Source organism: Pavona decussata, unplaced genomic scaffold, assembly GCF_977016875.1.
Source record: "Pavona decussata unplaced genomic scaffold, jaPavDecu1.1 SCAFFOLD_26, whole genome shotgun sequence".
Lineage (NCBI taxonomy): Eukaryota > Metazoa > Cnidaria > Anthozoa > Scleractinia > Agariciidae > Pavona > Pavona decussata.
In genome coordinates, this window is record NW_028145449.1 from 2,968,514 (window position 1) to 2,980,240 (window position 11,727).

An 11,727-nucleotide genomic window follows, 5' to 3' on the forward strand; every position below is an offset into this window, starting at 1 on the left:
TTATTGGTTTAAACACGTACCTTTTAGTTGATTCAAATTTGGTAAATTTTCCGACGGAGTAACATTTGTCTACGGCTCATGTTTCGACAACAGCTTCTACTTCCTCCAAATACAAGCCGTCTGTTCGTAACTCTCTTCAAACGTAGACACTGATACTATGAACGGAATATTAATTGATAAACTGACGATGTGTTCCATCGAAACATGTCTTGTATACGATCTAAAAACTGTCGTTGTCGTTTTATAAAATAGAGAATATTATTTGTTTCGTGATAGATGAAAGTAAAGGTACGATTATGTATGGTTAAAATGGTTAATTCCCTTTTTTGGCGTTTTTTCATAAAATGCCTCTTTCATAATTGACTCCTGTGTCAAGTCATTATACCGCTCGCGTCAGTGAATGCGTCAGTTCGGTTACATGAGGGACTCTTTTTATCGTCGAGCATCTGCTCCTTTTGTCACCTATGGGGTTTAGCTTCTAATAAGTGGAATCACTCACGTTCGGCTCGTTACTCCATGCAGTAGAAGTTTGTCTAGGCAAAAGGCGTGTATTTGAGAACTTGAAATCCATCTTTTGTTCGATAAATAAAGCACAAGTCTCCCTTATTTCGAGATAGCAGAAGCATATATAGTAAACATCAATGTAAAGCGACGTGAAGAATCAATATTAATGTTGTTTTCAATAGGTTTTAGTTCTTTTACTCAGTCAACTATACAAGTAAGCATCCCGTCGAAGACAAATCCTTAATTTGGTGGCAACAGAACTGAAATGACGGTTTTTACTTTGAAAATATTCTGAAATTGTTAATTCACATATGCAAATAAGGCGGTATATGTTTGGCACATGTGCGACACGGACACAGATATAATGCAGAAAAATAGTATTATTTTCATAGTAGTTCAATGGCGGCCATCTTGAATTGAAATGCATTGTGGGGCGTCCAGGGTATGGCCGGTATTAAGGCAACGAGGCTTTGTAAGGGAGTCTGTGAATTTCTTGTGGGAGAAAGTCCAAAAACATGGAATTGTCTTGGTAGGAACAGTGGAAACAACTCTGTGTTTTCCCGACTGGAAGCGAGTAAAAAGAAAAACAAAACTAGTGATGAAGTTTTGGCTTTAAATGAAAAAAAAACAAACAAAAAAAAAAAACAAATGAGCCTTTAATTTATTTTGTGATAAACTGACTGCGCAATACACGGTTTTAGCCCTTTTTTTTTCCAGCCCATTATATTCTGATTACGGGTGCTCTGCTAAAAGTAAAGTACAAAATGTCATCGTTTAAACTAGCTGTTCCTTTGTTAGATGTATCGAGGTTAACTATTAAAACCTAAGGCCCTGTTCAGACTAGGTGCCCGTGCCAGGCTCTGTGCCCGGGCACTCAAAATGACGTTTTTCACACTCCTTGGTGCCCAAGGAGCAATTGTGTTCTCTGTACGTCAATTTAGCGCCCGCCATCTTGTTTGCTGTATCGTGCGGAGGCATTTGACAAAAACGCGGGAATTCACAAAATCCTGTTTACACCAGTGCCCGAGTACTGCCCGGGAACCGACAAAAAGCTCTGTTCAGACTAATGCCCGTTCCCGAGATCGGGAACGGGCACCTAGTCTGAACGGGGCCTAAGAGTTTTCTTGCAGCGCTTTCACTTTGCGTGAGTCTTAGCACAGGGTACCCAGCCAAACTGTGTGGCTAATGTGTAAGGCCCTTTCTGGTTTCTAACCAACTCTACGTTTGTTTAGATCACGAATTCGTCTTATATGGAAGATAAAACTTTCATTAAAGCAACCATTTTTAAATAAACTGAATTAAGGCTATTCCAAAGGTTCGCGGAGATACTTTTAGGAAAAAAATACTATTTTCAGCCAAATTAAAGTTGAATTATCAATTTCACAATTTAAAAACAGAAAACTGAAATCTTCAAAACTGCTCGAGAACATGAAATAACTTTTTTAAATGAAAGATAACTAACCATCGAGGTATGACAATCTGAAAAAGGCGTGAGCTCTCCACTCACCTGTTAGCGGAAAAGAAGTTCATCCGGAAGCTTATATTTCTCATTCGCATTTTTTTGTTTCCTTGTCAAAAATTGTCCTTGACATAAAAAGGATTTTGTCGTCCTGAAAAGTCCTAGAAAAAAACAAAGTCCTTGAACACAAACTAGAGCAAAGCCAGGCCCACAAAAGAAGGACAAAAGCAAATTTTGAAATGACAAAAAAAGAAAGTACTCCCAGACAGTGACAAGAGCTCCTGGTTCGCTTTATTGGTTTAAACACGTACATTTTAGTTGATGCAAATTTGGTAAATTTCCCGACGGAGTAACATTTGTCTACGGCTCATGTTTCGACAACAGCTTCTACTTCCTCCAAATACAAGCCGTCTGTTCGTAACTCTCTTCAAACGTAGACACTGATACTATGAACGGAATATTAATTAATAAACTGACGATGTGTTCCATCGAAACATGTCTTGTATACGATCTAAAAACTGTCTTTGTCGAATATTATTTGTTTCGTGATAGATGAAAGTAAAGGTACGATTATGTATGGTTAAAATGGTTAATTCCCTTTTTGGCATTTTTTCATAAAATGCCTCTTTCATAATTGACTCCTGTGTCAAGTCATTATACCGCTTGCGTCAGTAAATGCGTCAGTTCGGTTACGTGAGGGATCCTGTTTATCGTCGAGCATCTGCTCCTTTTGTCACTTATGGGGTTTAGCTTCTAATAAGTGGAATCACTCACGTTCGGCTTGTTACTCCATACAGTAGAAGTTTGTCTAGGCAAAAGGCCTGTATTTGAGAACTTGAAATCCATCTTTTGTTCGATAAATAAAGAGCAAGTCTCCCTTATTTCGAGATAGGAGAAGCATATATAGTAAACATCAATGTAAAGCGACGTGAAGAATCAATATTAATGTTGTTTTCAATAGGTTTGAAGTTCTTTTACTCAGTCAACTATACAAGTAAGCATCCTTCGAAGACAAATCCTTGATTTGGTGGCAACAGAACTGAAATGACAGTTTTTACTTTGAAAATATTCTGAAATTGTTAATTCACATATGCAAATAAGGCGGCATATGTTTGGCACATGTGCGACACGGACACAGATATGATGCAGAAAAATAGTATTATTTTCATAGTAGTTCAATGGCGGCCATCTTGAATTGAAATGCATTGTGGGGCGTCCAGGGTATGGCCGGTTATAAGGCAACGAGGCTTTGTACGGGATTCTGTGAATTTCTTGTGGGAGAAAGTCCAAAAACATGGAATTGTCTTGGTAGGAACAGTGAAAACAACTCTGTGATTTCCTGGCCGGAAGCGAGTAAAAAGAAAAACAAAACTAATGATGAAGTTTTGGTTTTAAATGAAAAAAAAAAAAAAAAAAAATGAGCCTTTTAATTTATTTCGAGATAAAACTGACTGCGCAATACACGGTTTTAGCCCTTTTTTTTCCAGCCCATTATATTCTATGCTAAAAGTAAAGTACAAACTTTCATCGTTTAAACTAGCTGTTCCTTTGTTAGATTAACGAGGTTAACTATTAAAACCTAAGGCCCTGTTCAGACTAGGTGCCCGTGCCAGGCTCTGTGCCCGGGTACTGAAAATGACCTTTTTTACACTCCTTGGTGCCCAAGGAGCAATTGTGTTCTCTGTACGTCAATTTAGCGCCCGCCATCTTGTTTGCTGTATCGTACGGAGGCATTTGAAAAAACCGCGGGAATTCACAAAATCCTGTTTACACCAGTGCCCGAGTACTACCCTTGCTCGGGCATCGACAAAAAGCTCTGTTTAGACTAATGCCCGTGCCCGAGAACCGGGAACGGGCACCTAGTCTGAACGGGGCCTAAGAGTTTTCTTGCAGCGCTTTCGAGTTGCGTGAGTCTTAGCACAGGGTACCCAATCAAACTGTGTGGCTAACGTGTAAGGCCCTTTCTAGTTTCTAACCAACGCTACGTTTGTCGAGATCACGAATTCCTCTTATATCGAAGATAAAACTTTCATTAAAGCAACCATTTTTCAATAAACTGAATTAAGGCTATTCCAAAGGTTCGCGAAGATACTTTTAGGAAAAAAATACTATTTTAAGCCGAATTAAAGTTGAATTTTCAATTTAACAATTTAAAAACAGAAAACTGAAATCTTCAAAACTGCACGAGTAAATGAGTAAAAAAGCATTTTAAATGAAAGTTATTAACCATCGAGTTATGACAATCTCCAAAAAGGGGGGAACTCTCCATTGACCTGTTCGTGAAAAAGAAGTTCATCCAGAAGCTTCTATTTCTCATTCGTTTTTTTGTTTCCATTGGCCAGAGTGTCATACATTACTTGTCTTCAATTGTCGTTGACAAAGGAAGGATTTTGTTATCCTTAAAAGTCATGGAAAAAAAAGACCAAAGTCCTTGAACACAAACCAGAGCGAAGCCAGGACCACAAAAGAAGGAAAAATGCAAATGTTGTAATGACAAAAAAAAAAAAGATCTCACAGAGAGTTACAAGAGCTCCTGGATCGATCAATAATGAACTTCATAAATCGGAGAAGAATCGAGAGAGGAAGGACGCTGTGCTTCACTGTCCTTTAGTTTTGCCCATTGTTGACTATCATAAGCGTACACAGAGGCAAAACAGAGAGAACTTAGCCGCTATGCCTTTCTCGCAAATTTCAATAGATTATTTTGTCACGAGTCTCTGCGTGGAGTTCCTACGTTGTTATTCATCGGTCGTTGGCTTGATCTCGTTGATAACTGTTGTAATAAGGTCTGGAAACTACGCAAATCAGTCTTTGGAGACTTAAAAATCCCTGCATTTTCAAATAAAGTAATATTTACCACATGTTTTTCACACATTTTATATAAATACACCAAAGTTTGTCAGGCTTTTGCGAAATTCGAAATTGCTTTCTTATGCATATCGTCCCATGCAGCTCGTGACAGTAATCGAGGAATATTCCATTGTCAAACTTTACAAGGGATTTCGTCAGTAACCAATGGGAAGCCAGTTTGTTGGGATGCCTGGCATTAAAGTGAGGGCTGGTTATTCAGTAAAAGAACACACGTCGTTTTGCGTTTTATGGTTTGCGCTCGCTTACAAAAGACTCTTGAAAGTAACGTTATTGTGAGATTTTAAAGTTTACTGGCGTGACAGTGATATATAGTTTTCTAGTGTTGCTATAGAAACAGCGCGAATACACATTTCATTTTCGGAAAACCACCAGCTAAGGTTTGGAATATTTTTAATACTGTATTCAACACTCAGTTGAATAGTAAGCAAGCATTGTTCCCATGAGCACCGGGAGGGAAATATTGAGTGATTTCTTGCAGGAAGAACATACTGTATTTAAAAAGTTTTTAGCGGCTTCTATAAAATACACCGGAAGAGCTCGAAAAATTGGCCAATTTTTTCAAGTTGTAATGCATTTTCATCCTGGCCATCTGCAACTGAGGGGTGACTGTTGACAAGGCTCGACCATTATTTTGACATTTCCATGGATACAAATACTGATATTTTTCGACCATTTAAAGTGACACTAAAAACAGCTAACATTTGAATCTATCGGCAAGTGGGGAAACTACTGCACACTATACAAGGAGAAAGAAGGCGAAAAAACATTGAAATTCCCTCATACCTTTTAAAAAAAACGATCAACTGCCTTTCGCAACATTCATTCCTCAAGTCATTCACCAGAATTTAGTTTATTAAAAAATAAGAAGGAATCGTGAAATAGTGACACTAAAAACAGCTAACATTTGAATCTATCGGCAAGAGGGGAAACTACTGCAGAAAGAAGGCAAAAAAACATTGCAATTCCCTCATACCTTTTAAAAAAACGATCAACTGCCTTTCGCAACATTCATTCCTCAAGCCATTCACCAGAATTTAGTTTATTAAAAAATAAGAAGAAATCGTAAAATATTAATAAAAAAAAAGGAACCCAAAAAGAAGGAAGTGTGATATAAAAATTCAGTCTTAATGTGTTGCAACTTCCTAATTTGCATTTTAGAGAGAAACTAAATAATCGTAACAACGACCAGGATAAACTAACATTAAAAACGTGTTAAATTTTACATTTTGATATATTTACCACCAATGCACATTTTAGCGGCCTCAGATCAGAATGTCTGCGCAGCAATGCTTATTTTTAAGTTTCCCCACTGATTTTAAATTTTCGTACCGTATGCAGTGCTTTAAAAATGTGCTTGTACAATAGTTTTAACTCTAATTAGTATCCTATAGTTTTCGTCCACATTTGAGCACCTGTTCATGATCAGAGGACTTTAGAAAAAGCACACTTGTTCTTCTTCCTTTCAGCCACTTGCCTACAGCTATCGCTCCACCCGGTGCACAAATCTCCATTAAGTCTGTTAGCAGCGCTTTTAATTTTCAGTCTCTTGCGTAGCTTTGGTTCTACCTTCAAACTCAGTTCAAATTTTCCTGACTGTAAGCCTCCAAATACCGGCAACAGTTTTCAGCGAGTATCGTTGACGTTGCCTTTGGCTTCATCGGTTTGACTTTGCAGTTCTCTTATTTGTCTGTCCGTGAATTCACTCTTTTCACATGGAAGTGAAGTTCTTGTTGAAAGTTTTTGTCTTAATTCAAACTCCTTATTCCTCAAAACAAGTCACCTTGGTTTGCAGTCCTTTTCCTGCAAAATTCAGTTCTTCCGTTTTAGTCTTTAGGTCGGATAACCTAGATATAACTAAGATCAATTTTTTTTACCGAGGTCTTCCATGACCATATCTCAGTTGTCAGATGTTTTAATAACCGAGGAACACGACTTTTTAAATATCTTCTCCAATAGAGGAGACTCCGCCGAACTGATAAAAAGAAATAGTATTTCTCAGTCATTCCTTTTTGGTGTAAAAAATAATCAACGTTCAAATTCGACATCAGGTTAAGACAGACGGAGCTTCACTTCATTTAAGTCCCTTCGCTGAATAACTCACAATGCAAGTTCAAATTAACAGGGCATCTTTATTCCATCTTAGTTCTCGGTGATGCAGAATATTGTTTTCACTGTGCTTTTCATAATTTGACGAATTTCTCGATATCGCCAGCAGTAAACCACAGGATTTAACGAAGAATTGAGAAGAAAGAAGAAAAAAGTGACGTGAAAAGGCAACCAAAAAGAACTGAGCGCGGTCTGTTGTTAAGAATATAGCAGAGCAGAAATATGGAAGATAACATGCGACAAAAATTACGTAGAAGTGCAAAGTATTAAAAGCGGACTTTTTCTCACGGAATATTTCCCTTGTTAGCGCATTTTGATGTTGAAGTTGACCGTGGATTTGATTCTTATGATATTTGCAACTCTGTAAATGCTAATGTACGGTTACTGTTGTCAAGAGAATTCCAACAAATTCAACGATCACAACTACCAAAGCATTGTGTATATCAAGGGAAACGAACAGAGAAGCAGCGAAGCCACTGGTGAGCCAAACTGATACTAAGGCTATTAAGACGCGCTTTGAAGTGACAAGTTCCTGGTATCGTAGATGAAGAGTAATAGCGAGGAGTCTATCGACAGCAATGGCGGTTACATTCAGAAATGATGCGCAACAGAGAAGAAATGAAGAGAAATAACAAACAGTTAAAATTGTTGGACAGAGTAAGTCAAAGTTATGACCTTTATTCGCTGCCATCCTTAAAACCAACGCGACCATTATCTGAGCGAACAATCCTACGGCAAGATCAGAGACAGCAAGACTCAGGAAGAACTTCTTTATATTAGCGGGCATCGATGAGGCTTTTAACATGGCGCGAATAACAAGAACATTTCCAAGCGTTTCCACGGGAGAAAAAATAAAGTGTAATACACACAATGAGAGCAGGGTAGTCCTGTGAAACTGAAGAAGTTGTCCGGCCAAGTCCCTTTAAATGGTAACTGCAGAACTCTTCGGCCATGGTGAACTTAATGATTCAGATCCGGCGATATGTTTCACCATAAGTGTGGTGCCCCTATTTTGTTTGTAACATTAATGAGAGTCATAACCGACACCTGTAAGCTAACTGCATGAAATAAGGAATTAATACAACTGCATACTGCGTTTTGTATAATATGACTGAAAATAAGTGCGCTTTATTGGTTTATTAAACACGTCCTTTGATATCTTTATGCAAATTTGGTAAGTAAATTTTCCGACGGAGTAACATTTGTCTACGGTTCGTGTTTTAACAACAGCTTTTAATTCCTCCAAATACATGTCGTCTGTTCGTAACTCTCTTTAAACGCAGACACTGATAGTATGAGCGGAATAGTAATAGATAAGCTGACGATGTGTTCCATCGAAACATGTCTTGAATACGATCTAAAAACTCTCGTTGTCGTTTTTTAAAATAGAGAACATTATTTTTTTCGCGATTGATGAAAGTAAAGGTACGATTATGTAAGGTTAAAGACCTTTTTTGGCGTGTTTTCATTAAAAGTCTCTTTCATAATTGACGCCTGTGTTATCGTTATACCGCTTGCGTCAGTAAATGTGTCAGTTCGGTTTCATCATGGACTCTGTTTATCGTCGAGGATCTGCTCCTTTTGTCACTCATGGGGCTTCTAATAAGTGGAATCACTCACGTTCGACTTGTGAGTCCAAGTTCATCTTTTATTCGGTAAGAGGAGGATAAAACGAGACTATGTAAAGAATCTATACTATTGTTACTGTAACGGGGGCGGATATTGACATCGGGTTTCTTTCAGATCAGTTCAAATATTCAGATCAACATCGCCGTCGGAGAAACGTTTTATAGACAGAGAATCCCGAGCATCGATTCTAACTTGTTTATTATACTTGAAATTCCCGTAAAAACTGAAAATAATAATCGAAAAGCGAGCGATTACAATAGATTCTAAGATAATTCTACTGGGAGCACGTGGCATGCATGAAAACGACTACCTAGAATAACTCTAATAATATAACGAAATCACTAAACCTAAGAAATAACAACACTACTAGGACTGAACTTAAAAACTATAAAACAAGGAAACATACCTCTTTCTCCGATAGAAACTATCTTAATGGCACACGCGTCTTTCTTACTTTCGATCCGTACAATTCTCTATGTGACACTGAAAACTGATCCGACACGCGCAAAATACAAAGAAGCTCCAGATGATTAAAATAGAAACGGAAATGACGCGAGTCACGCAACGAAAAACTAATAGCTAACATTTACATGGCTCCCCTAAATTACGACAGAAATTTACATACTAGAATCAACCAAAACTAACTAAAATAATGTTCGGTGGGCTGTAGGCCCCTACAGGCCTTCACGGCTCTAATGGCTCCTCAGGTGGGGATTCCCCGGTCTTCATACTCTTCATTCTTCAGCAGCAGGACCAGTTGCTGGACTGGTCTGTCCAGGAATGATGTTGGTGCGGTGGCTCGACCGTTCTTGTCCAAGGTGTCATCCGCCATTCTCAACCGAACCTTCCGGACCAGACCATCCTTGTCAGGGTACGTCTCCTCTACGATCCCGGTCTTCCATGCGTTTCTGGGCGAGTGATCATCCTTAACGACGACGATATCGTTCACCTGAAGACTTCGTCTTGCCGCAAACCATTTCTGTCTCGGCTGCAGGGACTGCAAGTAATCCTTTTTCCACTGTATCCAGAACTCATTCGCCAGGTATTGCACCCTTCGCCATCGCCTTCTCAAATACAGGTCGGCGCGTTGGAAGTTTCCAGGTGGGGGCATGATGACCTTTGACTTCATCGTAAGCAGGTGGTTTGGCGTGAGAGGCTGAGGCAACTGTGGAGAATTCATTGTGTCCGCAGTCAGTGGACGACAATTAACTATAGCTTCGGCTTCCACCATGAAGGTTCGGAGCGTCTCGCCGTTGAGCTGAGTTCCATGATGGCTAAGAAGCGACGCCAATACATTTCGCACGGTGCGGATTTGGCGTTCCCACGCCCCACCCATGTGACTTGAGTGTGGGAAGTTCATCCTGAAGTCTACCCAGTCACAGTTGGTTTTCAGTAACTCTTGTCTGATTTGCTCGTGTCCTAATTCTGAGATAGCTTGGTTCAGCTCGTTCATCGCGCCAACGAAATTTGAGCCTTGGTCGGATCGCAACCGTCGTACTGGTCCACGGCGTGCTACGAAACGACGATAGGCGTTCAGGAACGAATCTGTGGACAAGCTATCCGCGACTTCCAGATGAATGGCTCTGGACGCTAGGCACGTGAACAGAACTCCATAACGCTTGAGTTCGCGACGGCCATCCTTGATATACCAGGGACCAAAATAGTCCACTGCACAGAAGGTGAAGGGTGGTGCAGGCTCTAGGCGATCTTCTGGTAGGTCCGCCATCTTTTGCTCTTGAGGCATGCTTCTCAATCGGCGGCATGTGACACATTTCGATATGTGGCTCGATACAGCAGAACTTCCGCCGATAATCCTGCTGAGCGAACTTCACCTTGAGTGATCCCTCTGCCTTGGTGCTGGATGGCCTGATGATGATGGCAGAGGATCATGTCAGTCACATGTCCTTTTCTGGGGAGTATGACTGGATTTCTCACCTCATAGGGGAGGCTAGAGTGCTTGATCCGCCCACCAACTCTTAATACACCGTCTTCGTCTAGGAACGGGTCTAGCTTGTACAGGGAGCTTGACCCTTTCATCGCGCGGTTTCCGTCCTTGGCAGTGCTTCGGTTAATGACTTGTGGTTGGACGTTGAGACTCTTCAGCAACTGTATTTCTTCTGGGAACACTTCATTCTGGACCATCTTGATAATTTGCAACTCAGAATATTTCAGCTCTTGAACATTTACAGGGACATAGGTCGCCGCTCTTCCTATTCTTTCTGCTGTGTCTGGACTTGTATCTTGGGAAGAACAGATACTGGTCTTGCGGAATCTTCTCTGCAGACGGAGACAAATGGCGATTGCTATCTTTGCTCGATGCCAACTAGAGAAATACTTCAGGCGCTCCAATAGGGAGGATGGTTCTTCAACCTGAGTTGCTCGCACAGTGATCTTCTTGGTTTCCGGGTCGTCAGGAGGGATCGAAGGGATGTTGTCAACAGGATCCCAATCTTCATGAGAATTCCAAAGGAATTCTGGCCCATTCCACCACAGGGAGCCGTCAATTAGTTCTTGGGCACCAGCGCCGCGAGAAGCAATGTCAGCGGGATTGGATTTCGTTCCAACGTAGCGCCACTGGTCCGGCGATGTCTTCTCTCGTATCTCCTGGACGCGGTTGCCGACAAAGACATGGAATCGCCTGGCATCATTGTTGATGTAGCCTAAGACCGTCTTGCTGTCAGTCCAGAACGTTTCCTTCACTTCCTCGTACTCCAGCTCTTTCCGCAGCGTGTAGCTTATCTTGGACGAAACGAGTGCAGCGGTCAGCTCCAGTCTAGGTATGTTGACGGGCTTCAACGGCGTCACGCGCGACTTTCCCCATCACAAGAGAACAGTGTATTCGGTTCTTAGCATCGACTAATCGTAGGTAGGTACACTGCCCATAGCCATTTTGACAAGCGTCTGAGAAGTGGTGCAACTCTGTGTGCTTGATCTCATCGAATTCTTCAGGTTTATGACATCTTGCTATCTTGAGCTTCTCTAGGGCGGGAAGTTCAGATCTCCATTTCTCCCATCTAGGTCTCACATCTTCGGGTACTTCGTCGTCCCAGCCAACTCCATCACGGCACAGCTCTTGCAGGATTCTCTTTCCTACCAGGATGAATGGGGCGACGAGGCCAAGAGGATCAAAAACCGAGCTAACTGTGGATAGAATGCCT